The 27,553-nt window shown below is 52.4% G+C and overlaps 1 protein-coding gene and 1 long non-coding RNA gene across 3 annotated transcripts in view; one reads left to right on the top strand and one right to left on the bottom strand.

Annotated features, from left to right (window-relative positions):
• Nucleotides 1–27,553, bottom strand: part of HS3ST4 (heparan sulfate-glucosamine 3-sulfotransferase 4) — a 55,089-nt gene that overhangs the window by 6,945 nt on the left and 20,591 nt on the right. The gene's annotated exons all lie outside the window — the stretch shown is intronic.
• Nucleotides 111–8,685, top strand: LOC147650097 (uncharacterized). 2 transcript variants are annotated; one of them, XR_015277293.1, is made up of 4 exons: nt 111–1,724; nt 3,156–3,243; nt 5,876–5,995; nt 8,515–8,685. It is a non-coding gene; the product is annotated as an uncharacterized LOC147650097 (long non-coding RNA). The 2 variants fall into 2 exon arrangements; XR_015277294.1 differs by lacking the exon at nt 111–1,724 and adding an exon at nt 1,734–2,284.

Below are 27,553 nucleotides of genomic sequence, written 5' to 3'. Positions count from 1 at the left end.
GGCTGCTGTCACTCCTTCAGGTTTCTGCTCTGTGCATGGCAGGCCCCAGCCACTGTGTGTGGACAGGACAGCTGGCTCCCGCCTGCCCTGGCTAGGAGCAGAGGCCAGCTCTAAGCTGTCATTGGGAAAATGTGCTGGAGTAATTGTTCTTAACTGCTGGCTTCAAACAAGCTCTTTATTTTCAAAGGATACATTTTATAAATTTGTGAATTTGCATGTTGCCAAAATCCCCTTGTGGTTTATTTAAATCCAGATTATCTTGTTTATTCCTTCAGTCACAGCTGTCATTTATCTCTGTGTAGGCAGCTTGTTCACGATGTTGCAGGTTTCCTGCAATCCCACTCAAAAGGCGTCTTTGTTAACTGTATTTTCATGTTCTCAACAACAGAAAAAAGTTCATAGCAACTCCTAGGGTTTGGGGAATCACAGAGGAGGACAAGGATTGGCACGGCTGCCATGGAAAGAGGAAATGGCCAGGTGCTGCAAGTGTCACCTGCCCACAGAGCTCCTCTCTACTGCTCCTTGGGGTGGAGCAAACAGCTGCTTTTGTCTTCTGCAAAGACAAACATGAATCCTTTTCCTTTTTATTATTAACACATTCCAGTATAATTGCTTGAGCTGTCAGCTGTGACCTGCCAGTAATTCAGCAGGCGTGGGACTTTCAAGGGGAGAGCGGCATTGCAACTGAGCCCACAGTACGCATTAAAAGCAGAACCCATTTGCTATAAGCCCCTGAGTCAAATCTCTTGTTGAATTTGTTCAAACATAAATTTACAGCTGAATTTACATAGGTTTAATGTTTTATAATCTTTTTGGTCTGTGAATCTATATTCAAGAGTGAGTGCATTAGCTCAGAAATATTGTGCTTAACGCTGAAAATAATTTTAATCTCTCCAAAGTCCAATCCTTTGCACATCACTAAACCTCAGAAGCCAATCCCTTCTAATAAGAGACACAAAACTTGCATCTGTCGCTGCCTAATAGATTCACATTGCTCTAATTCAAACAGCTCACATATGTCTGTTAAAAAACACTAAAAGCAAATTATAAAGCTCTTTCAAAAAAGCGGGTGCCAGTTCAGACTGGGGGCCAAAGGAAAACAAACCATCCCCAGGAAACTCACTGGAAGAGTTTAATGATTAGGAATCTGGAATGATGGCTAGGAGATGAGGGTGAAGCACCCCCCTCTGCGTGTGACTTGTGTTCTGCTTTTTGCAGGGCTTATAAGCCCAAATTAATGGCTGCCTGTACCATTGGTTTCCCTCTCCAAGACAAGGAGCTTTGCCTCTTCCCAGAGTTTCCAAAGCCATTCACTGTCCACGCAGAACACACTTGAGGGGCAGTTTGGGATTGCAAGGACACATCCCTGCTGAGTTTCTTGCCAGCATCCCCCAGGCCGTGCAGGATGCGGGAGCCCAGGACGCTGCAGCTGGAGTGGGGGCAGCCCCGGATCCCAACACAGCCAGGGAACAGGAGGCAGCTGGGGCTTGGGAGTGCCTCAGTGCCCCTCAGCAGGGCCAGCCCTCCTCCCAGCGCTGCTTGGAGCCGTCCCTCCGTCTGTCCGCAGCACCGCAACATCGGCCGGATGAGCGCGGCGCCCGTTGCCATAGCAACGCAGGTGTACCGCCTGGTGACTAACCGAGAGCTGATCCCATCACAGAATGGCAGCCCGGAGTTGCCACGGCAACCGAGATGCCGAATTGGGAACCGTGTCAATGGCACAGGTACCCGAGAGGAGGCAGGGGCAGTGTCCGGCTGAGCCCCCCATCTCTGGGGCACAGCTCCCCTGCTCCCTCCCATCTCTGTCCGGCTCAGCCCCCCATCTCTGGGGCACAGCTCCCCTGCTCCCTCCCTGTGCTCCCCATCTCTGTCCGGCTGAGCCCCCCATCTCTGGGGCACAGGTCCCCTGCTCCCTCCCATCTCTGTCCGGCTGAGCCCCCCATCTCTGGGGCACAGCTCCCCTGCTCCCTCCCAGCTCTGTCCGGCTGAGCCCCCCATCTCTGGGGCACAGCTCCCCTGCTCCCTCCCATCTCTGTCCGGCTGAGCCCCCCATCTCTGGGGCACAGCTCCCCTGCTCCCTCCCAGCTCTGTCCGGCTGAGCCCCCCATCTCTGGGGCACAGCTCCCCTGCTCCCTCCCAGCTCTGTCCCGGCAGCCGAGCGCGGGGCTCGGCTCCTGGCAGCGATCCGCAGAGCAGCGGGCTCCCCGCCCGGGCGGGAGATGCGGCTCGGGAGCAGAGATCCAGCCACACCTCCAGACACTGAGGAAAATGCCTTTGGAGCACAGTCTGTTTCCAATATGATTTTTCACAATATCGCTTAGTCTAGAGTCCAGCAGCCACAATGAAAGGGCTTCTGTGTCTCCACAAAATGCAAAATCTTTAACGGCTCATTGGCATGTGCTTAAGTTGGCCTGGATAAGAAGTTACTCCTGAGAACCTGCTATTGATTCTGTCAAGGATTCAAAGGTTTTATAGGCATCGCTCAAGATCTCTTTAGTACTTGTACCTTCTTAATGACTCTCATCACCGATAGAACTGGAAACATCCCCCAGCAGCCTGGGAAGCAGCTGTCTCTGTGCCAGGAGTCAGAGCCACGCTGCTGTCCAGGAGCCTCCAGACGGCCGGGCAAGCCTCCTTGGCACCCTGAGGAGACAGCCTTCCTGTGGCTCCTGCGGGATCTTCCAGGAGATGGGGCAAATACCAGGGCTAGGGAAAGGGGTGGGGGGCAAATTGCATCCAGGAAGTTTCCTCTCCTCCTACCACTATGCAACAAAATCAGTGGGCAGGTGGCTGAGTAGCAGACAAAAATATAAATATGCTCTGATTTCACTGGGACCATCTGGCTCAGGCATGATAGGTGGGTAGGACTGCTATAATCATGGAGCAGAGTACTAAGCTGATCCATTAAAGTCTTTTAGCAGAAGCAACTATGGAACCTATATTAATCTGGCAATGCTTTGTGAACAGACATCACAAGGTTAGATCCATTCAGCTGCAATTAAAACCAACCCTCGCTGATCAGGCTAGCTGGGAGAGCTGCTGCAGCATTGTGTTCCCCAAGGCTCTCTTTAGTATAGACTGTTGATACTCGCACAATGTAATCTGAAATTATGATCCTAATGCTAAATCTTGCTTTCTTCTGTTCTTTCCTCAAGTGGATCTCCTCTGGGACATGGCTGCTGCCTTGTGCCAAAATCCCTTGCCTGTCAGTGCACGGCTCTCACATAAACTGAGTAGGCTCAGGTTAGTGCTGAGGGGTTTCTGATGAGGAAGTGCTTGATGTGCTTCCTGATGGGGACTGCCCTTCCCCACCACCCTCCTCACCATGCTGGCTCCTTCACCTGGGGAGCTCCTGGCACATCTGTGTCAGCACACACCTCCTCGGGTGTCACAAACAGTCCTTAGCACCGCTTGGCTTTGGCTGTGTGAAGGTACCTCAGCTCTGTGGATGGAGATGTGTATTCAGTGTGACACTGACCAGGGATAAACTTGGCCCAATCTCTCCAATTTCAGTGCAAAATTTATTGTTGGTCAGCAGTCAGTCATGGAACCAGTTGTGAAAAAGGCTGGAAATGTGTATTTCTATCCCCTCTGCTGTCAAAATTATTTTGACAAAGTCTCACTAGCATTCTTTACAGAAGAGCCATGATCCCATTCACTGGGAATCTCTTAGTGTCGTCTACCAGATTTAATTACTGTATTAGTCACAGTTACAGCAAAGCAGCCCTAGCCTGAGCTTCTCACACAGCACTGGAATGAGGACTCACAGGCAAGGCAGGCAGGGGTGAGTCCTGCCTCCTCCTGCTGAGGATGTTCAAGTCAAGGCAGTCTGCTCCCAGTCCAGATTTCCCTTCAGCACAGGAGTTCAAGCCCCCTCGGTGCCAGTTCACTCTTCCCGCTGTTTTTTGCCTGCCCCATGCCAGTGCTCAGCTGTGGGGCAGAGCTACATGAAATGCCAATGCACATGCAATCTCTGCAGGACAGAAACCTCTCTGAAGAGAGCACTGCAGTCCAGTGCACCTTGCTGGCAGCAGCCATCGCACACCTCGGGATTCCCAATCTGGGAGTTCAATACCAACACGCAGCTGTGCTCCTCCTGCCCCAGCAGAGCACACACACCACCCAGGAGTGCTCCCACCCAGGAGTGCTCCCACCCAGCTCAGCCTTGATGGTTGCTAAGTGATGCCTGTGGAAGTTTCAAGACTGTCAATAATAGATGCTGTTGGTATCGCAGGCTGCTGCTCCTGGAACAGCCAGTAGGATGTGGAAAGCTCTGTGTGCAGTGTGCAGCTGACACCTAACACTGATCAGACTCAATCGGGTGGTTCAAACCATGCCAGTTTCCCAAAGATGGGATGGGCCCTTCCCAAAGAAAGCCAGGGAAATAAAATATTAAAATATAGTGGTTTGGAGCTGCATATCCTGAGGAGTCCTTTTTCATCCTCTGGAAAATTTAATTCTATCAGGAAAAACACCCTGGCAATAATGGCTGCCTAAGTGAAAGCACCAGGGCTGTATCATGCTAAAAGCTTTTCAGGGAAAAGAGTAAATAAATTCCATTCTTCAGATGTATCTGGATGTTATCCTAACACAATGCCAGAGTAATAGGTAAGCCATCAACAGCTAAAAGGCTGGGAATTGTTATGGAGCAGCGATACTGCCAAATAGGCTGAGAAGAGCAGTAATTCCTCACATCCTGTGCTGAGCTCCAGCACCACCGGCAGCCTGGGATGGGAGAGGGACTCCTGCCCTCCTGCCAGAGGGACCAGCACAGAAAGGCTGGACCCAAAACCACCTTCAGGGCTGCCAGAGGAGCCCCAGGCTGGTCAGAGGTGGTGGCCAGGAGCGTGACCCTCCTCAGGTGACCTTCACACCTGCAGGTACCTGTTCCTTTTCTAGTTGTCAGTGAGATGGATCCATGCAGACCATCAGTGCTGCAGGCAGAGCAGCTGAAGAGGCAAGTGGGGAGGTGATTGGCTCTCAGCAGTTGCTGGAAGTAGCAAAGCCAGCTCAAAATTCCCCACAGAGACACTGAGTGGTGAGATCTCCCCAACTGCATCAGCCTCTCGACTGTCCAAAGCACAATATCCCACTGGATTAATCTACAGTGGACCAGTGCTTGCATCCAGCCTCTGGAGCCCAGCAGATGCCCTGGGCAGAATCCCAGTGCTCCCCTTGCTATTGCAGCAGCAGGGCACAGCAGTGTCCCAGCCCCTTCTCTGCCTCCTCCCCATCCAGGTGGGAACCACATCGTTCCCCGCATCAGACAAGTCCTGCAGCGGCCAAGGCATCTCCCAAAACAACTGCCAAGGACTACACAGATCCAAGATTCACCCATTCCCACCCCATAGCTGCTCCTCTGCCCCTGGAGGGAGTGATGCCAGTCAGGCTGCTGCTGAGGGCACAGCTATTTATTATTTGTTTCTGTTGATTATTTTGGGGTTTAAGTTCATTTATTATGTATGCAAGAATGGTAATACATCGGCATCTGAAAGTCTTTTAGGCATACAATATCCTTATTATTCAAAGTGGTTTTTCCTCCATAATTGAATGGTTTACCTTATTATTACACTATGTTAATGACCCAGCATTTCCATTTTTCTATAGGATGCTTAATTGTAAGCAAAGTGCAATCAGAATCAGAGATGCCATCTGTAATTGACGGCATCATAATAACACCCAGAATTGCGGGAACGAAGCACCAAAATAAATAACAGTGGGGAGAAAGCCACCCTGAAACACCTCAGGAAGCTTCTCTGGGCTGGGACAGAGCCTGCCCACACAGAATCCTCTCCCCAAACTCTGACAGTTCGGGCATTAACAGAGATAGAGTGCTATTGATATCAGTTTGTACATTTAATCAGTTTTTTTGCAGTTTTCAGCGAGATGTGAACTACATCCCTGTCCAAGGCATTTGGTTCAAATCAGCTGAGACAGAGAATAATCAAGATTTATGATTCTCATTCTGACTCGGATCACACAGTCAGTGCAAACGGTACTGCAGAGCTTCCTCCCTGAGCCCCAGTGATACCCCTCTGCTTGCCCTCACACTGTGATTTAACATCCATCCCAGGGACTGTCAGGATGCTGCTGCAGCTCCAGATAATGACTGCAGGTTCTCTCCACTATCCCCAGGGTTGGCACTGGAGAGGCACTGCAGCCCAGTTTGGGGTTGGTTGGCAGAAACCGGTAAAATGGCACTTTGCAAAATTAAAGGGAATTCATCTTGCTGTGCCTCCCAGCACAGCAGAGAGCAGCCTGTGGCATGTCTGAGCTCTCTCACCCAGATCACCCCTGTTGGGGAAGCACCCCACGGGTTCTCACAGGTGAATTGTACCTACCCCTGCAAGAGTCAGGGGCCCAGGAGCAAAGGGAGCACCGGGACTGCACAGGGAAGGACCAGGGATGGCTCAGGAGGCAGCTCCCAGCAGCAGCAGGGCCCATCAGCACATCCTACAGGCAGTTCCACTTCCAGGGGCTCAGCAGCAGCCCAGGGAGCCAGAGCTCTCCAAGAGCTCAGCTGGGAAGTGAATGTTTGGATCAAAATTAAATGATCCAAAACCAACTCTAATAGAACCAGCCAGGTGATGGGAACAGAGCAATGGTGAGGCAATTTTCAAGCCATTTTGAAGGCAGCAATGCTGCCTGTTGCTGGCTGGCCAGAGTGTGCTGTTGTTGGCACCTGGGATGCTCTGGTGGGCTCTTGCCCAGGCACCTGCTCCCATCAGTACAAGATGGATGTGAGCCCAGGCCAGGCAGCCCTGCCACAACCATGGAGGAGGGTCCTGGCACATCCACACTGCCCCGCAGACCTGCGAGTTCCCCTCTGGGCAGCACAGCCCCAGCACCTCAGCCCCATATCACACCCCTTCAGTGTGTGCCTCAGGGGAAGAGTGTTGTGCTCCTGCTGCCAAGAGCTCAGCAGTGGCTCCATGCAGGAATGGGGCGATGGCAGCTCCATCTGACAGAGGCCTGGGACAGGGAGCACAGGCTCTTCTTGCCTCCTGCACTGCTTGCAATGAGGGCAGGAGCACGGCAGCCACAGAGGGCCCTGCTGCTGCTGCTGGCCCTGCTGCTGCTGCTGCTGGCCCTGCTGCTGCTGGCCCTGCTGCTGCTGCTGCTGGCCCTGCTGCTGCTGCTGCTGGCCCTGCTGCTGCTGCTGCTGGCCCTGCTGCTGCTGCTGCTGGCCCTGCTGCTGCTGCTGCTGGTCCTGCTGCTGCTGCTGCTGGTCCTGCTGCTGCTGCTGCTGGTCCTGCTGCTGCTGCTGCTGCTGGCCCTGCTGCTGCTGGCCCTGCTGCTGCTGGCCCTGCTGCTGCTGGCCCTGCTGCTGCTGCTGCTGCTGCTGGCCCTGCTGCTGCTGGCCCTGCTGCTGCTGGCCCTGCTGCTGCTGCTGCTGCTGGCCCTGCTGCTGCTGCTGCTGCTGGTCCTGCTGCTGCTGCTGCTGCTGGCCCTGCTGCTGGCCCTGCTGCTGCTGCTGGCCCTGCTGCCTGAACAGGGGCCCTGCTGTGTTCTGTCTCAGCAGGTTTGCTCAGCCACCTTTCCCCACACACTGTGTGTGGCACTGCTCAGTGTTAGCCAGGGATCTCTGTTAATTCACACATGTAGTGTAACATCCAAGAGACTGAAAAAACAGCCCGATGCCACTTTAGTCAATAGAGTAAACAATTCCTGGTTTGGATAAACAGAATTACTAGTGTTGAAGAGCTCTGGGCAGCACTGCACAGTCTGATTAGTGTAAATGCTAAACACAAACCAATTAACACTAAGTCTGCTTATCTCATGTCACTTAGTGCTAAAATAAAGGCTAACACTAAATACACACATCGATTTAGCCATTAAATCTAACATCACTCAAAACAGCTCGTTATATCACCGAGAAACAAATAAAGTCACCTGAATTTTCAGAAGCTGCTGTATTATGAGCAATGACTCAATTGCTCCATCCAGCACTAGGGAGTCACTGCTCATACTGAGAACAGACTGACACAGCTTCACCCAAAAATCAAACCTGGGCCACAGGCAGAGGTGACAGGTGACATCCCTGCAACACCTCAGGCAGTGCTGCTGTGGAAGCACTTGGGGCTGGCCTGGGGCTGTGCCACCAGCTGCAGTGCCCAGGTACAAACATCACCATCACTAAAAACACGATGGCTTGGCCAGTGCCAGCCACAAATCCCAGGCATCCATCAGCTCTGCTAAGGAAGAGGAAAGACTCACCACAGTCCCAGCAAACCTTGCCAGTGCATTTTTCAAGAGCAAAACCAGCACTGACAGAACACCCACCTTAGTCCCTGAAGAACCAAAGCTACTTTGGGTTTGATTTGGGCTTTATATACCTCTTCAACTAGAAATTATTGAAAGCTGGTATGTGGGAAGCTGATGATAGGAATAGCCTGTCTGGGGGTATCCTGCCCTAACAAGCACCAGGAGCAGGCAGGGAAGGATGTGTGGATGTTAGCAGGCAGTGAGATGTTTACATTCCTAATTACAAGGGCTAATTCTTGCTTTGGCCAGGTATCCCTTCTGCAGACAAGGTTAATGGGATGTGAGAGACCACAGCTGCCACAGCATCAAGTGAGGAGGACAGGCAAGAGACAGCAGCATTAATCAGCAAGGAGCCATGCAAAAATGGTTATCTCAAGCTGTTTGGAGGCACGGAGTAAAAATAAATCTCCCTGAGTTTAATATTCTGCCAGTCAGCTCCTTTTTGTAGGTGGAATCTATTAAAAATTATCTTTCTGCTAAAATGCTAAAGTGTTTCTGACATTTAACAGCTTGCTCTGAGCAAAAAGGTGCAATAAATACACAGGAGAGCTAATTGGCACCAGAAACCAAACATCCACCCAGCACGAGCAAGCACTGCTGGGTCAGCTCCTGACACCTCTGGCAGACCCCAGCATCTCCCCTCAGTGTGGTGCCCCTGCTCACCTGGGGGAACTGGGAGGCTCCCACCACCATCATCATCATCACTGCAGCTGGAGGTGAGGGTCTGGGGGACACATGCTGCAATCTGGTCCTACCCAACTCTCCACTTCGAGGTACTTGGTTGCTGCAAGATGCAGAAGGAGCTGCTTGGCAATGTGGTCTCAATAAAAATTAATGCTTTAACAAGAAGCCAAACAGCTACAGCTAATGTTCTTCTGAATGAGATCTAAATTTTATTCATAAGCATCAGTGTCAGAACTAAAATAACAGTTTTATGGACACTATGAGCATAAACAGCTCTGCTGATTCAAAAACAGAAACTGCACTTCTGAATGAATCAACGTGTTCATTTGGAACAAAAGCACTGTTCCAAATACATGCCTCAAATAAAAGAGAAAGCCAGAGAGTGTTCCCCTGGTGAGCTGCTTCCAAGGAATGCAGAGGGGAAGGGAGACAGGGGACAATGACTGGAAATGTGCTAGGAAAAAGGAGCAGGGCACACACAGGGACTGCCTGGGATATGTCTGGAGGCAGGGTGGGAAGGCGTTTCCACCTCATCTGCACGTGGAAAAGAATCAGAGGTGAGAAAGAAGAGTGCTACACTCCTGCAGAAATCCCTGCTGAGCTCCAGCAGTCAGCATGCAATCCAGCATTGAGGACTGGATGGATCTGACAATTGGTTGAAATGGCCTTTGTTTACTTGGGGTCAATGCCTTGGAAAAAGCTGAGAGCTGTATGGCTAACAAGTAATTGGTAAGAGATTTTTAGAAAAATACCACTTGGAGAGTGGGCTTAGACAGATAGAAGCCAGGTAGCCCAGAGTGTGGGTGCATGTGTGGGCAGCGGCACAACCACGCTGGCCAGAGATAGATTCCAGAGCATGGCTGAAATGGGGCTGGAAAACACATATATTCAGTAAGGAGTTTGTTGTCAGGCCACTGGTGGAGCCTTTGGACAATCTTTTTACTTTACAAGGCAAATCAAGGCTCACCCAAAAGGGAAGCACCAGCTCCAGCATCCCCATTCCCACACCCCTTCTGCAAACGGGAACAGGACCAACACGACTGAGCACTTCCAGCCAGCACTGAAACTCCCCAGATATCATGATCCTTGTCCAGCCCTGAAAGCCCAGGCTCCTGGGATGAGGCAAAGCCCAGTCCCCTGCACTGGGCAGTCCCCAGTGTCCCAACAATCCTGTGAGCTCGGGTTCTGCGGGGAGCGCCTCTCTGGGAGAGCCCGGCTCTGCTGCTGCAGTGCTTCCCATAACTGGGGCAATATATCTGTGGCCACAAATGAAAGATCAATATTTATTTAACAGACACACTACCCTTTAGAGGCCCTTAATTGTAAATTAATCATCATTAACTGGCAGTAATTGAACATGCTGAAAACTGTGATTGCAGCTATCCCCCTCAGCAGGGTTTGGTGCGGCTGCCAGCAGAGGGGAGTGGGATGGAGGTAAGAGGTGGGACAGAGACCCACAGAGGGCCCTGCAGGGATGCACAGGGACAGCTGCAGCCAGAGGTTTGCCCAGCCCATAGCAACCAAGCGGGACAGAGCCCTGTGGGCCCGGGACCCTCACAGAACGAGGAATAAACCCTGGGGCAGGCAGGTGCCTCTGTCCCTGCAGCAGGACACACGCTGATGCTTTGGCAGTGTGCTCCAGGCCAGACGAGCTCCCCTCGCCTGTGTGTCCAGCACAGGGGGGTGAGAAGAGAAATCAGAGGGGTGACAGGCCCATCAAAGAGAAAGAAGACATGGTTCTGCTCTGCCTGCCTGGGGAAGCACCTGTCCAGCACCCATCAGCACCTGCACAGAATTCTGATGCTGCTCATCTGCTCACTGTGTGCTGCCTGCTGGAGGCACAGCTGGTGGAAGACTCTAAGCCCAGGGGATCCCTTCCCCTTGGGAGGGAGAAACTGCAGTTTGTTTCTCTCCAGATTTGACAAGAATACAGACCAGCAGTGCAAGCAGCAGCTCTTCCTCCCCAGCTCTCAGACCCACGGGGTATGAACCTGCCCACAGGCTGCTGCCAGAGGAATCCACGGGGACACAAGGAGATGCACAGCCACCGGCACAAGAGTTTTGGAGGGCGCTGCTGAAAAGCACCCTTGCACACTGGAGGGCTCTGCAGATATTGATGTGCTCTTTAGTCTGGGGCTTTGGGCAGCTCTACCCTTTTTCTAGTGTCACAGTGATTAAGAAACAATATCTAACGTTGTCCTTGGTGGGAGCACAGGCCTCAGTGCCAGCGGGCTGTGTGGGGCGAGCTGGCAGAAGGAAATGCAAATTCTCTTTCTGTAAGGACAACAGTGGCACGAATGCTGACTTTATTAAAATGCAAAATTATTTCAGGGCCCTTTGTTTAGCTCAGAGCCCGGAGGTAATTTATGCACAAGGATGGAGCAGCAAGGGCTGTGCTTGGCTGCCTGGCATTGCCAGCAGTTCTTGGCTGGTGCTCCTGGTGTGAAGGCTTTCCAGCTCTGGAGAGAAAGTCTGGGAACCCGGAGTCTCGCTGCTTGTTCTTGCTGAAGAATGTTTCCTGTCCTCACAGCTCCTTGTACAGCTGCTGCGGATGGAGGCTTTAACACAGAGACTAATTAAGTGCTCACTAATCAAGTCAGCTGCTCTTCTGTCCAGAGACATTCCCTCTCTGCCTGCCCTCATCCTGCAGGACCATGCCCCACTGAAGCCAGCCCAAGGAACCTTCTGAGCCAGGGGTGGAGAGGAGCGGCCCCGCTCTCTGCCCCACCATGGCCATGAGCCGCTCCTGTGAACTGTGGCCACCAAACACATTATCACCTCTGCTCTGCCCCAAGTACCCTCAGGCTGGGCACTTCATCGGCTTTGCAGCCCGTGAATTCTCTTTGGATTTGGAGACTCACAAGGCAATCTGAGCTTCTGCAAATCTGATCAAAACTTGGGGCTTAGCTAGCACTTCCAGAGCTTTGGCCTCTGTATCAAAGGGATGCGTGCAGGATTTGGCAGAAGAAATTCCCGAACCTGTCACAGAGATGACATCTATTTATTCATAGTTTCTTATGAATAAATACTGCAACTTGAAGGGGTGAGGTTTGGAACTCCAGAACAGCTGGAACTGCCCTTGTCCCATGGACAACTATGGGGGCCCTGCAAAGGTGCAGGCAGAGGATGAAATGGGTCTTTCCCACAAGCAATAGAAGGTGGACAGAAGAGAGGTCTCAAGATCTCTGAACAGCAGCAGTAAGCTCATTTGCTCATCACCTGGGAGAGGGTCCAGCCACCACCAGTGGCTCGGCTGGAGCTGGCTGAAGGCTCAGAGCACTGCATTTCAGAGGAACAGGCTCGGCCAGGTGCTGGAGTGAGGCAGCACAGCCCAGGGGCATGGAGGGATGCCAGGATCTGTCCTAGCAGCAGCTGGGGGCTGCTGGAGCAGCACGGGGTGCAGGGACCAACACCAGGTACTTCACCTCTGCTGAGCATCGCTGTGAAGGCAAACAGAGGCTGCTGGAGCTTGCTGACAGGAAGGTTTATTGAAATGAAACCTTTGCAGCAGGTTATGTGCTCTTGTTTTGAGAAATTTAAACCATGTCCAAGATCAGGCTAGATTAAGTCCTTGACTTCCACTACTGCCCAGGAAGCCTCATCTAGGCCGATTCATGTTTTCATCTGCATATTAATCCCGGGCTTTAATCAGCAAGTAAACCTTCCAGCATGTTGCTTCAAAGGTAAATGTCTTCAGTGGAAGGCAAGCAGGGAGGAAGCCACTGCCAGCTTCCCTTCTCCCATGCCACATACACCACATTTTCTGTATCTCACCTGGCAGGACACGGGGGCTCTGCTGCCTAACCCCTTGAGCTGGCATTGGGCTGCACGCTGCTGGGGCTGTGCTTGGGGAATGTTACTGTGTTTGACACAAAGTCTGCCTTCACTGAGCCAGGTTTATCACCTGGTAAAGCTGCTGTGCTTAGACATCACAGGCAGAGCAGAGGGCCTGCTATTAACAGGGGAAAGAGCTGGGGAAAAAATCCAGGACTTCTGCTTTTGTGCAGGTAGAGTGCAGATTTACGTTGCAGAAGATCCGTGCTGTCTGTGTGACTCCTAAATCCCACCCTGCCCCTCACACATCGATCCTGGCAGCTGGTCACAGCCTGCACATTGACAGGAGGAGGGATGGAGTGCTGGGAGCGCGGGGAGACGAGAGCCTGGAGCCAGCCACCCTTCTGGAGGGAGATGCTATTCTTAGGCGGGTATTTGGAGGCAGTTCAGAGGAACCTGCCTTGTCACACTTTTAAATTCCTCTCTCTGCAGTGGCACGGTGACAGAAGCCTTCCCGTATGGTATCGTGGGAGGGAAAGCTTCCGCCTGCCACTGCCTGTGGCGGATGCCAGCCGGCACGCTGGGCACCTGCCATCAGCAGGCTGGCACCCCCAAACTGCACTGGCTGCTCAGGGCAGTCACAACCCCCATCCAGGGCAGCACTGGAAGCAAGTTCCCCACACTGGGTGGGTTCCTGGCCACAAAGCACTGACAAACACCCTGTCTCAACCCCCAAGTATCCCACTTCCCTAAACCTTTTCACTTCTGATTCCTCACATGGTGATCTCGCTACACATGTCATCAATCACTATGCAAAATAATCATGTTAATGCCCATCTCCATTAGCAAACAGACAATGAAATCTCTGGCACTCACCAGTAGCAGGGTCCTGGCACTGGGACCACGAGCACGACCTGCAGAGACACTGGGCCAGCGGCACTGCGAGAGCACGGCTGGGAAGGAGCTGAAGAAGCCCCAGGTTACATGGAAGGAAAATGGGCACAGCCTCAGCAGAAAACAGTTCTGTAACACGAGTGGCTCGGTTCCAGCTGACAGTGGTGCCCTGTGCCACCAGGCTGTGCCCTGTCCTGCCCCAGGCAGCCGCTGTGGCACACCAGGTCCTGCCTGCCCTGCCTCCTGGCTGCCAGGGAAAACATCGACAGGTCTGGTTCCAACAGCAAGCGCTGCATCTCCACAGACCTTCCTTGAGGAGATGTTTCTCCTCTGCACTTGAAAATTTCCTGAAAGTTTCCAGCAAACAGGTGTTGGAGGTAAGCAGGGCTGGGGCTAGCCCATCATGCAGCAGAGACATCCGTGCAGCCCAGCTGCGGCACACAGAGGTGTGAGGACATTGATCACCGCTGCCGAGCTCCTTTCCTGCCACTGTGTCACAGCCCTAATTGCACCTGTTAACCGGAATGTCTCCCTGGCACCTGCTCGGGGCCGCGGCTGGCTCAGGTACGCCAGAGCAGGATCAATGCTGCCTGACAGGCGATGGATGCACTCCCATGCACTCGCAGCGAATGCTGCAGGACCTGTGCCCTCCGGAGAGCTCCCACCCTGTGGGATGTCTGTGGCACGGCTGTGTGCTGCTGTCCCTGCACAGCTTCTGCCGGGAGGGCACCAACCTCCTGGGGAAACCTCTTCACATTGCCAGGAACAACAACCCAGCCTAGTCTCAGCTGCTGCTCCTGTGTGACCCCCTGGCCCTTGAGGGGCTCTGTCACACAGGACACTTGGCAGCTCTGCCTTTCAAGGCTGTGCTGAGCACAGGACAAAGCCGAAGCACACCCGACACTCTCCAATCACAAATAATCCCATTAGACGTTTCTGTGTTATCTGACCGGTCACAAACACCTCGCTTTAAGGCACACCCAGCTCCTCTGGCTCCAGCTGGTGATGCTCAGCCTGAATCTATCACTGCTGTCCATGGGCAGGTGCCCACACTGCATCCCAGCTGCACGGGCTCCAGAGCAGGGACAGGGCTGCAGCCGGTCTGGGCACACGCGCTGGCCAGGGCCAGGTCACTTTTCCACTGTCACCTGGGGCTTTTCCAGACTCTCCATATTTGTCGTGCCTTTTGCAGCTTGAAGGGATGTGCCATGCTTCTTTGGAGGCAGCAGAACAACCTTCCTGCCCGGGACAGAGCTCTGGGCAGCACGGTCTCCTTCAGCACTGATCACCTCAAAAGCCTCAGCCCACGTGAATGCATTTCCGACCAAATGCATCTCTGGCTGAGGAGTGCTTGGGGAGCAGCAGTGACGGATGAAGGTGGCAGCTGCCCTGAGCAACCTCAGGCTTGTATGGAGAGACATCTCCTTCCTGTCAGGGGAGAAAAAAGCTATAATCCACTCTAACTGACGCTGTGATTTTCTTATCCATCACAGTGGCAGCTTGTTTATACCTACCAAGGGCCCAGTGCTGCACAGGCAGCAGAGGAGAAGTGGGGCAGCTGCAGCAAAGCAGCGCAAGTGCCTGACGGGCTGGAGCCACGGCACCAGCGGGACGAGTCTTGCTGTCCAAAGCCAAAGGCAGCTGCCCAGAGAGAGGATGTGCAGCACTAGCCCTGTGCACTCCCAGGGCAGCTGGAGACCCAGGTGGGTTTTGAGAGTGGAAGAGAAGATTTGGTGAGTTGTCACGGCAACAGCATCACTTACTGTCAGGGTATGCCAGAGCGGCATTGTCTCTGAATCCAAAACCGTCCTTCAAATTAGCTCCAGAACATACCATACTGCCTTTGGAAACATGTAATGTGCTCCTGTAAATCTATAAAGCCTTGTTTGTCAAATGGTTGGTGGCTCTTCCCTGCCTGAACAGCATCCTTCAGTGCAGCCCCTGCATGCCAGCCCCCGGGTGCACAGAGCCTGCTGCTCACTGAGACCCTCAGCCGGGCAGCAGCACCCAGCCCTGCAGGGAAGCTGCGAGGAGCAAACCTTCTGCCCTGCATGGCCGGCACTCGTCACACCTCCTACACATCCCCTCAATATTTACAGACATAAATCCTCAGCATATCACAAGGAAAGGTTCAGCTTTGCCAGTCAGACTTGAAAACAACCTTGCAGTAGCCCACAACTCTGACACAGACATTTAAATGTGACACTGCTACACGCCCAGCTATGTCTGAATCAGCAGCCACCAGGTGAACCTGCTGCTCAAGGGCTGTGGCACGAGCAGCAGCCCTGCAGGGGCAGGGGAGCTCCTCATCCCACTGAACAGAGCCCTGAAGAGCTGCGAGCTTTCAACTGCCCAGGCTTGGGACTCCCAGACAAGCCTCAGCTCAAGCAAAGTCAGCAGAAGGAAGTGAGAGCAGTTCATGGGGCTCTTACTAGTCAATTAGCTCGCTGCCAATCAGCTTATGCTGAAGTAAGGTAATTACCTTGTCACTTACACAACTCCCACTCTCCTGGAGAAGGCAAACCTTCCTCCTGCTGCTTGGCACCAGCAATCCCCAGACTGATCAGCCGGTGCCTGTGAGGATGGTGGCCAGTGCTGCCGGTTCCACTGCCCTGGCCACCGGCAGCCCGGGCACTGCGCCTGCACTGGGACAGGCTGAGCACAGCCTGTGCCGAGCCCCTGGCTTCCACATCCAGCTCCACACTGACTCTGGGCTCCCTTTTGTCCTGCTTCTCTCCAGATGCTTCTCCAGGCCCTCCCAAAGGCTGCTGGGTCAGGAGAAGGAGGGATGTCCTGGGAGCTGTCAGATGCCAGCAGGATGCAGCCCCTTATCCCAGTCAGCTGTACCTGGTGAGCTCTCCTGTAGCTTTTGGTGAATGCTGCTGTTTCCAGGCTGCTCCCTGCAGCCACGGCTTGGCAGAGCCACACGTAGCAGTCCCAGGTTCAGGAGCTGCATCTCCAGAGACAGACATCCTCCTCATGGTACGCTGCCTTGCCTTGCCTTTGACTCGTCATGTCCATGGCCAAGCAGCATCTCGCAGGTGTGTCAGGATAGGAAATCTCCATTAAAAATAAAGCAAAATAAAAAGGTTCCATTGTAATCCTATTAATGCATCTCCACACAGGTTGGTATCTCCTGAAGAACACTTCCCGTTAAAGAAATCAATTTAGAATTCGGCTTTCTTCCTGTGGTGCATATTGAAGTGGGATTTGACAATGATGGAAAACAGATTTGTGTTAAATACTGCCAATAATGTCTCATAGCTCAAGGTTACAGCTTCTGGTGAGCGACAGACGCTCGTAATCCAACGCATGGAAAATACTGCACTCCACTATCAATTATCTGGAGTTATTAGGTTTTAAAATAAACTGCATCTGGACTTCAGGCCACATGTTTATTTTACATTTCCCTTGCAGCTGCTTCAGCCTGTTTGGGGTTTTCTGGTCTGTCTGAGGGCTCTGTGCACAGCTGGCTCTGGCTCCAGCTCCAGCCTCAGCCCAGCCTGGAGTCCCAAATCCCCACAGGGTGCAGTGCCAGCATCCTTGTTGCCCAGGACTTCAGACCTGGATGGAGCTCCAGGCTCCAGAGATGCTTACAGCAGACAGGGAATTTCTTGATCCTCTTCTTTTAACAAACTAGGGTTTTCAGATTCACCAGTTTAGTGGGGAATTTTGAACAAGTGTTTTTCTTCCTCAGGTTCCTCAGGAGCCCACAGCAAAGCAGTTGCTTTGTGTCCTGAATCCCCATGCTTTGATGCTTGACAAAAGCTTTTTTCTCTTTGATAAACAGAAATGAAGCTAAACATTAATGTATCCTTTCCCTCCACTCAATAAGGCTGGGGAACCTTGCAGGAGGTCAGAAGACCTTTTGGAGATTCTTTTTACTTTGAGGCTGCCGAAGTCTCAGCCAAGGAGGGGAACTGAGCTCCTGCAAGCTGCTCCATGGAGGAGATGCCTGGGCAGCAGCAGGGAGCCACACTGACCTCCAGGCTCAGGAGCCAGCACTGCCCAGCTGGCACTCTGGGCTGCACAGGGCATTTGGTTTCAGCAGTACCACAGGAAAACTGCACATTTCAGCTCCTGCTTGGGGATGTGCAGCATTACGTGTCTGTAGAGGAGGAACTGCCACGTGCCAGGGAGCAAAAACAACAGCCAGAGCTGGGGAAACAGAGAGAGAACTGATGGATCCATGACAGGTGAGGAGTGCCAAATGCACGCACATCTGGACAGTGGGGCCACGGAACCCGGATCCCCAGGCACTCACTGGGCATCTTCCCTGGGTGTTGTTACTGTAATTTGCAAGTTGGTAAAGAACCATACAGAAACCCTGTCCTGTTTTTGGATTGCATTGTGGAAGCAGCATTCCCTGGGACAAGGAGCCTGCAGAAGGAGACACCAGAGTGACCAGAAAGCCAAAGCCAGCCCAGGGGATAATCAACTGTGACACAGTCAGACCACAGAAACATTTGCTGGTCATACAGAACCTAGGGGAACAGAGAATGTTCTTCATCCCTTCATTAAGCAATTAGATCTACAGACATGTCTCTTCTATTGTGTCCCTGCATCAGTGGCAACGGCCTGCAAATATTCTAGTGGCATAAGCAGAGTTATTAATCAGGTGCTGTAAAGGCAAGAAATTAACATAAGGAAAACACAGATTGAATACTGGAGAAAGTTTTCTGGAAGAAAACCATGTTAATCAGGGAATTGCCATCCTAGGGAAAGGAGGAAAATCCCATGGCATGAGATGGATCAGAGATCCCTGGCAAATATCCCAGAGGGAATGCACAAATGCTGGCTAGTGAGATGAGAAGGATGACCCAATATGTGACTTGCTCTTCCTGACATAAATCATTGAATGATTTCTAATGATGATTCACTGCCCTGGGTAAAGGTGCCTTCATTCACACAGTCTGCTGCCCTGCCACAGGCTGGGATTTGCTCCAGGAGAGTTATTTCTTTGCAGCAGCTTATCCTCTTGCAGCAGAATAACCGTGGAGACTCTGCTGTCCCGCACCATGGTGCCTGTACCCCTGGGGAGCCAGTGTCCCCTGCTCCCAGGTGTGCTCTGCCATCATGGCCACAAGAAAAGCTCTCTCTAGCTGTGGAAAAGAAATTAATCCAAAGGACTGGGATGTATTCAGCTGCTGCCAGCTGCTCCCTCCAAGCTTCTGGAAGGCCATGCCCTACCTGGCTTTACACTGGAGGTTGAACACAGTGTGAAAACACTGGCTGGTTTCACAGCACATGCCAGGAACTCGGTGTAGTAACAAGTGTGAGGAGTGCAGCTTGTGCAGCTGCACGGATGGCAAGGTTACCTGTACCTGCCATCAAGGGGAGCAGCTGCTCACAGGACGCGCCCCTGAACGCTGACAGATCATTTGCTCTGCGCGTCCTGGTGCAAACAGATGTCTCCGTGCAGCAAAGCAGCCACTCGAATGCTAAAGCAGCTTGTTCTGGCTCTCCATAAAGATGTCATATTTGTTCCCAGAAGTCAATCTTTAAAGATTTTTAGAGCGATCAATAAGCAGTGAAGGTGTGCAGAGCAGGCTGGAGCAGCGGCTGGGGACAGCACCAGTGCAACAAGCACCCCTGCTGAGCCGGGGCCCAACGCTGGTGGCTGTCCCCACAGCTCGGGACTGGCGGGCACCGTGGCACTAAAGGGCTCCAGGGACTGGGGCGCTGAGCCCCATGGCACTGGGGGCTCTTGACACTGAGCCCTGAGGCCATCAGAGGACCTGGGCAGAACTAAACCAGGCCAGCACTGGTGGGGGCTCCCAGGACACACCAAGTTATGCTGCCACGGGCTGTGGCTGGGGGCACACGGAGCCCCAGGAGCACCAGGGCTCTGGCATGTCCGTTCTGAGCCGTGGGCTCTGGCTGCATGCAGATTGCTGCAAGGAGCAAGGGGAAGTTTAGCTTGGAACTGGCAGGCAGATTAGCAGAGAGAGGAGTGCTCAAAGCCAAGAAACTGGAAAACCATTTGCACTGGGCAAACAGCACAATGCTGGGCTGTGCTGCCGGTGGGGACAGCGTGTGCTGCACTGAATGAGCCTGTTTCTGGGCTGCATCCCAGTCCCACAGTGGCTGCTGGAAGACCGGGTGTCTGTACACAGGCACAGGTAATGTCTTGTTATCCTCACAGAGCTCCCACATGCCCTTCCCTGGGCCCCTGGTCCAGTGCTGTGCTGGCTCCAGGAGATAGGGTGGGTGTGAGCACCAGGGGCTGCTTCAGACATCACTTCTTGGAGCACATGGTAGTCAAAGAAAGGCAGGATAGAAGCACTTCAGGAAAGCACCCCAGGTCCCAGCAAACCCCCTTCCCTCATCTGAGAAAAATTTCATATTCATGAGCCTTATCACTCCCCTCAAGCTGCTGTGTGAATGTAGCAATTCAAAAAGCAGCACCACACAAAGACAGATTTTGAGGCCGCTGGGGAATCAGCAATAGTTTCTCAGACTGCCTTGCTCTGTGTCTGTCCTGTTGGATTTGAGCTGAGTCCAGCCCCGCTGGTGCCCAGGCAGTGGCTCAGTCCCAGCAAGGCTGGCACAGGTCAGAAGTCCCTCCCAGCACTGTCCATTTCATGGCAGCAGCAGGGTCAGTCCTGGCACTGCCCGTGGAGTGGGCTGCTGCTCCCAGCTACTGGAAGGTAGGAGTGGGCTCTGGTGAAGTGTTGGAGGCACTGTGTGCTGCTGGCTGAGGTGGAGCTGGGCAAGCCTCCAGGCTGCCAGATCAATGTTATGGCCAGCTACAAGCCCCTGCCATCAGCCAGCCTGTGGCTGGCTCCCAGGCTGGGGTGGCCGTGCTCAGGATGGCCATGAAGCCTCTGCTGCCACTGCTTTCAGCCCTGCCCACTGTTGTGTTTGGCATTTTATTAAGGAGAGCCATTATCATTTGAAGAAACATTCCAGACTTTGTCAGTGCTTATCCTTGTCTGACTCCACAAAGCTCGTTGAGCTTTTATCTCGTGCAGACTAGATTACAGCAATGCCTCAATGCTTGCCAGGAGGGCTGATTACCAGCCCTCAGCCCCACAGGCAGCACACAGCGTGCCCACTGTGCCCACCATCACCCCAGCACCTTGCTTGGGCTGCTCCTGGCGGGTGTCCCTCCTGGACAGCTCTGGAAAGCAGAGTGCTCGGGGCTGCCAGCACAACTGAGCGCTCAGCCCCATCTGTGCTCCCCGTGCCCCCACTGCCCCAGCTGCGAGGGGCTCAGCAGCCAGCACTGCTGTCACCCAGGCTCTGCCCCTGGCAGAGGAGCCCTGGGTGTTCCACTGCTGCCTTCACAACAGCCCCAGCAGGGCGACTTCAGCAGTGTCCTGTCCCTGCCTGCCGCTCTCTGCAGGCTGCCGTCACCCCCGGCTGTGCGGAACCGCTCCGGCATTCGTGGGGCCCAACGTGTTCCCTGCGAGGGGTAAAGCTGCCAGAAACCTCCTTCTCCCAGGAAAGGCCCAAAATGCCACGTGTATGCAATGCTCCCAGACCATCCTGTGGGACTGAGCCATGGGTGACAGCAGCAGGTGAGAGGAGAGCAGGGCTCCAATGAGACTGGTACTCCTGGCCCCTCAGCACAGGTGCCACCATCTCCCCTTCCCTCCACGTGCCAGCTCCTGCTGCTCTCCCTGCGTCATTCTGCTGCAGGCTAAATTAATTATTTCTAATAAACCCATGTTTAAATTACCAACGCAGGCAAGGGCCAGCTGATTTGAGGGCCTCTGTCAGCCTTACTGCAGTCAGCACTGGGCCAGGCAAAGGCCTCACCCACATCCCCCCAGTCAGCTGGGGTGGGCCCCTGCAGCCCCCTTCCTCTCTTGGGTGAGACCTAAGCTGTGTCCCCAGTGGCTGAGGACAGCCAGAGAGACTCACCACATGCCCAGCCACATGCCTCAGCACTGAGAGAGAAGGAACAAATATCTGTGCCAATGATGGAGAAAGTGTCACAGGCAACAGGGACATGGGGACAAGCCAGCTCAGGGCTTGCAGCTTCTGTTTTGGGGAAAAGAGCAGTGAGAATACACACCAAGGACAGCAAGTGAATTTATAGCCAGAGCTGTTTCATGAGCAGGTGTCTGCAACAGGCAGGTGCAGCCTGCAGGATCTGCAGAGGCAGCTGTGGGGAAGAGGCTGAAGCACCCAGGTAGGATTCACCCTGCCCCCCTGGCTGCTCCAGCTTTATGGTCCTGGGCCCAGGGAAGTGAAGCACAAAGCCTCGCAGGGAGGGGGCTCATTCCAGCACGCTGCAGTCAGTGTCTGAGCTCTGAGCTCAGCTGGCTCCCCCCACAACTTATCTCAACTCTTCCCAGATGGCTTTTATCTTTAAACTACTGTACAGCAATACAAAAAGACAACAATAATTTAAGATCCTCTTTGACTGCAGGCTAATACCAATTCACTCTGCTTGCAGAGGGATGGCACTTTCCCTTTTTTATATAGCCTCTGTGATTTTTCTAGCGTATGCAGATAATCTCAAGCTCCTCATAAATGCAGCCATAAACTTTCCTCCCTCTGCCCCCTCGGAAGTGCATAAAACCAGCGGGATAACCAGCATCATCCTGGGAGGCCTCTGAGGAGACAGCAGCTAAAACAGATCTCCTGGGGAGCTCCCAGAGCTGGCAGCATCCCTCACCCCGTGCCAGCGAGGACAGGGCAAGCACAGAGCGAGGGATCTCTGCACATTAAGAGTCTCTCCACATCCACAGTGGCTGCCTGGGAAGGTGTCCCTGGGCAAGGCTCATGGCCAGGGTGTGCTGGGGAGTGGGACCTCTGGGCACCAAGGGCTGCCAGCCTCAAATCAGCTCCTGGTCCCTTCTCAGAGCCTGCCTGGCTCACGTGAACACCTCTTGGGGCCTGTCTGGAAGGAACCCCTGATTACAGAGAAGCCAGGAATGGTTCTCTTCCCCTGAAGAGATTTTAAAATATAAAATGCTCTTCCTATGTGGATGAAAGACCAACATCTTATGATCTCTCAGTAAATTATTTGGCATCTTTGGAAATGTAGCCTTCCCAGAATTCAGCCCTAATAGTTTTAGGGTTTTTTACATGCTAGGCCTTCACATTCTGACTCATTTTCCAGCCTGTTCACCAGCACAGATAAGAGAAGGTGTTCTGTCAACAATGGAACTTCTCCCCCAAACACTTGAAAATCTGAAGGTTCATCAAAATCAACTTTAGTTTGCAAACTGTTTAGGTTTTGACTTAGCAGCTTTTTTTTTTTCCTTTTTTTTTTTTTTTGTGGCAAAAAGAACGGTTAAGAAACACTCCCAGGCATCTCTGCTGCAGATTCTGGGAGAGCAAAGGGGGCTGGCACAGAGCTCTGATTCTCAGCCAATTTCTCCAGCACCACATTATAAGTATCCTTCTTCCTCTTGCTGGAGTGCAGACAAAAACTGCATGTTCTCATGAAAGCCTCCAGCCATAAAGACAACAAAATGGTGTGTTGTTTAACAGAGCACGGCTGTGGCTCTGTGTCCCTGGGGTTCTGCATCAGCAGCTCGGGCCCTTGCTGGCCCCCACTGCACTCAGATACCCCTGGTGTGGGGAACACGCCTGGCCGAGCAGTGGGAAGGTGCAGCCAGGGACACCAGGGTGCATCACCCCCAGACAGGAGTAAACCTTTCCAAGGCTCACTTGGAAAGGGGGCAAATTCCTGCAAGCCCCTTTCCTGGCAGCAGAAACCTCCTGCCACTCTGCTGGCTGCTCTTTCTCAGCTCCCCACCGAGAGTGAGAATGAGAATGAGCATTTTCCCTTGGCCTCTGACAGTGAAACCACCTGGAGGAACATCTCACACTGCAGGAAAGGTGCTGACACACCTGGCTCCAAGGTGCCCAGTCAAGTTTGACAAGGGCACTTCAGGCTTTGTAGGTTCTCTCGCTAAGAGAACTGCCCATCCCTGCCCTGGGGCTGCTGGTGCAATGCTGCATGCACAGCTCCATCAAGAAACCTTTTCCAGTCTGCTCCCCACCAAGAAGCAGCATCGAGTTTTTCCAGGAGTCATCTCATTCCAGGTGCCTCCATCCTGCAGATGACAAATCACTGCCTGAATGGACAGGCTGCACAGCATGTCTCTAGTTGAGTTGAGGTTTCACCCAGAACCACATCCCCAAGAGTTATTACCAGTTTCATTAGATTAATGATTGCAGAACCACCAGCAGCATCACAGATGAGGCGTTAACGTTTGCATTCCCATACAGTAACACCAGTTGCATGGTTTTGCTTAAATCAGAACAAGAGACCAACTGGAGACTGACACAGTGGGATGTGATTTCTTGCTGGCTCCAGCGGCAGGAAGACAGATTTATGACACTTAAGAAGCACCAACTGGACTGGGAGACAGAAATCTTGGTCTGTGCATAATGACACACAGGACTTTAACCCCCTGCATGCTATAAACTGTCTCTTCTACTCTCACGTTAGGCTGGTGGTAGAACCCCCACTAATACAGTGGGGTAAGGAAAATAAACTAGAAAACATCCATTCACTGCCTAAACTGTCATCTGTGCTGCTAATAGTCATGGGCAAAGCACATGGCAGGCCTGCTGAGATAAAAGGAAGCTAAGAGATTGTTTGTACCATTAATACATCTCGTGATAAATGACGTGTGAAGTTTTACTGCAAGGTCTTGAGGAGGCTGTGAGACTGGAACACCAGCTGAGGGAATGCCAGCTTGGGGGAAGGATTGAGAGGCAAATCTGGGGAGGCTGGGGAAGGGTCAGGAGCAGCCTGAGCCATCCCTTCCAGCTCCTTGTGATATCCCAAAGGTCACTGAGATTCCAGGTCTGATGGAGGCTGGATGAAGGAGACTGGGGCATCACATCCACACTGAGAAGCTGGAATTGAAGATGCTTGTGACAGCTGAGACATTCAGGCAGCCATGTCCAACCCTGGTGGCCAAATATGCTCCCAGGGGGATTTTTTGGTTTACCTCTTTTAATATTCTTCCTATGCTGTGATCCAGTGCTACACTCAATAAAACAATTTTTCAACCTGAAAATGATGCTTTGTCCTCAGCCCAAGGCTGCTGAGGACTGTGCCCTGGTGCCCAGTGAGCTGCAGTGAGCAGGGCTCTGTGCCTCTGGCCACACTCCATGTTTGAGCCTCTCAACACCACTCACAGAACAAATCCCCGGCTCCCTGGGAAGCTGTCACCCACCCACATCTGCTCTCCCTGCCCCACCCATCATCCATCATCCATCCATCATCCATCCATCCTCCATCATCCATCCATCCATCCATCCATCCATCCATCCATCCATCCATCATCCATCCATCATCCATCATCCATCCATCCATCCATCCATCCATCCATCCATCCATCCATCCATCCATCCTCCATCCATCCTCCATCATCCATCCATCCATCCATCCATCCATCCATCCATCATCCATCCATCCATCCATCCATCCATCCATCATCCATCCATCCTCTATCATCCATCCATCCATCATCCATCATCCATCCATCCATCATCCATCATCCATCCATCCATCCATCCATCCATCCATCCATCCATCATCCATCCATCCATCATCCATCATCCATCCATCCATCATCCATCATCCATCCATCATCCATCCATCCATCCATCCATCCATCCATCCATCCATCCATCCATCATCCATCCATCCATCATCCATCATCCATCCATCATCCATCCATCCATCCCTCATCCATCCATCATCCATCATCCATCATCCATCCATCATCCATCCATCCATCCATCCATCCATCCATCCATCCATCATCCATCCATCCAGCAGTACCAAACCCTGCTATGTGGATCCTGATGCCAGGTGTAGATCTGTGAATGGGAGCACTCCAAGCCCCTCTTCCCCACCAGGGCTTTGAGATTCCTGAAGCAGAGGATTGATGCCATAACTATCTCAGAAATGCCAAACAAACGTGAAAATTGAGCAAATGATAAAATGTAGATGAATTTTCAGGAGCAGAAAGACTGAATAAAAAAAACCCAAGGCATCAAACTATGCAGTTTATGCACAGAAAAGATATATCTTGACAAGAGCTAATATTTTATGTGGAGCAAATAATTTAGGAGTAACAGACTGCACATTTAAAAATGTGGTATTAGGAAGAAAGTACCGATTCCCCTTACTTCTCATCTGAGTCCCTGCCCTCAGTGCTGCTGCTTATTCCAACACCCTCCTCTTCTCTGACCTTCTCCTCCCTCCCCACAGGAGCTGCCACGTTGGAATGGGCCTGGGGCTCCAGCTCTACAATGTGGAGAGGGAGCACCTTCTCTCAAAGTGTGATGGACAATGCTGTGGGTGGACTTTGGATTCAGCAAAGCCCACACACCCCAATCCCCCCATCACACCAGGGGCTGGCCCTGGCCCTGCTCCCCGTGCCAGGGGCTGCTCTCTCAGCAAAGGATCCTCCTCAGCCTGCATGATTTACACTTCTGTGGCTGCTGTTCACAGAGACAGCTTGAGACCACCCCGGGGAAGATGACATGCTGAGGGAGTGTGAAAACAGTGGCCACGATGGTGGGACCAGCCAGAGAGGGATGGGGAGTTGGGACCCCCAGGTGGTCCCAGGCTCTGCCACGAGGCCACAAGGATATCTTTTACCAGGGTGCCTTAGCAGCTCCCTGTGCTGCCTGTGCCAGACCATCTGTCAGTGCTCCCCATCTCTCCCTGCCACAGCCAGAGATTTGCACAAGCAAGCCCATTTAACTGATGCTGGAATCTTCCTACCTGGTGTGAGGCTGTAAGCCTTATCTGCATTTAGGAATTGTCCTAAGCCAGCAGATCTCCTGCATATCTGCTCTTTGAAAGCCCACTCTGAGGAGCTCTGGCAGGAGGGCCACATAAAGGGAAAGCCCCACAGCTCCAGCCCACAGATAAAGCTCTGCGCCATACAAGACATTTTGATATTTTATGCCAGCATTTGGCATTGCTCCAGAAGAGCTCTGAGTTATCTTAAGCTTCATAAATGTGGAGCTAAAGCATTAGCAAGGGAATTGCTCCTAAGTCAAGGGTTAGAGGCGCACAGCAAAATGGGTGCTTAGGGGGTGCTCTCCCCCTGGCTTTGGGGGATAAATCCGTATTTACATCCCCCCCTGCCCACCCTGGGCAAACTGTGATGCTTCCCAATGCTAAGCTGAAGGGCTTTACTAAAACACTGCAGCAAAATGATTCCTCCTGGCTCCTAAGTACATAAAAGCATCAAAAAGTAAAAATGTATTCTACACTATGGTGATTAATTAGGATGATGGATGAGGACAAAAATCGGCCTCGTTTGCACAGATGCAGGAACTGGTCTGAGTGGAGGAACCCAGGGAGGTCAGAACATGGGGGTCACGCTTGTGCACTGCAAAGAACGGCAGGACACGACCGTGGCCACCAAAACCGTGCCGGAGTCTCTTTGCCCACACTGCCATGGGCAAGGCAATCGTTTCCACATCCCTGCCCACCCTGGGCTGCCCATTTTGCAGGAGCGGATGGGAGCTGAGGAGCTAAAATAGATGGTCTTGAAATAATCTTGAAGGAGAGAATCAAGGCAGCTGCTCAAAGGCTTGTGCCAGCCTGGAGCTGAATCTCGCTCCAGGAAAGGTGCTGCAGCAAAGGGGACCCTGCGTCTGATCAGGGAGCTCAGTCAAGAGCTGGAGCATTGAAACAGCGACAGCAAAGGAACTGGGAAACAGAAAACAGGAAACAGAAAATGGCTTCTAAACAGTGGAAATGTTCCGCTATGGAGGAGGATGGGGCCTGGAAAGGGAGGATTAGCCAGCTATAAATACAAGCAGTGCTGAGTTAAAAGGCTAATTAGAATAGCAAAAAGAAATACAGCAGTACATTTCAGAGATGATTCTGACTAACAAAGAATTTTTCAAATCTGTTTGCAGAAGTGAATATGAAAGAGAAAATTGGATTCCTATGAAATGATTTCAAAAATTGGAGAAGGCAAAAGGTAAT

Source organism: Cyanistes caeruleus, chromosome 17 (genome assembly GCF_971803275.1).
Source record: "Cyanistes caeruleus chromosome 17, bCyaCae1.hap1.1, whole genome shotgun sequence".
In the NCBI taxonomy this organism is placed as follows: Eukaryota; Metazoa; Chordata; class Aves; order Passeriformes; family Paridae; genus Cyanistes; species Cyanistes caeruleus.
The sequence above is the reverse complement of the archived record's forward strand: the minus strand, read 5'-3'. Positions and strand labels throughout refer to the sequence as shown.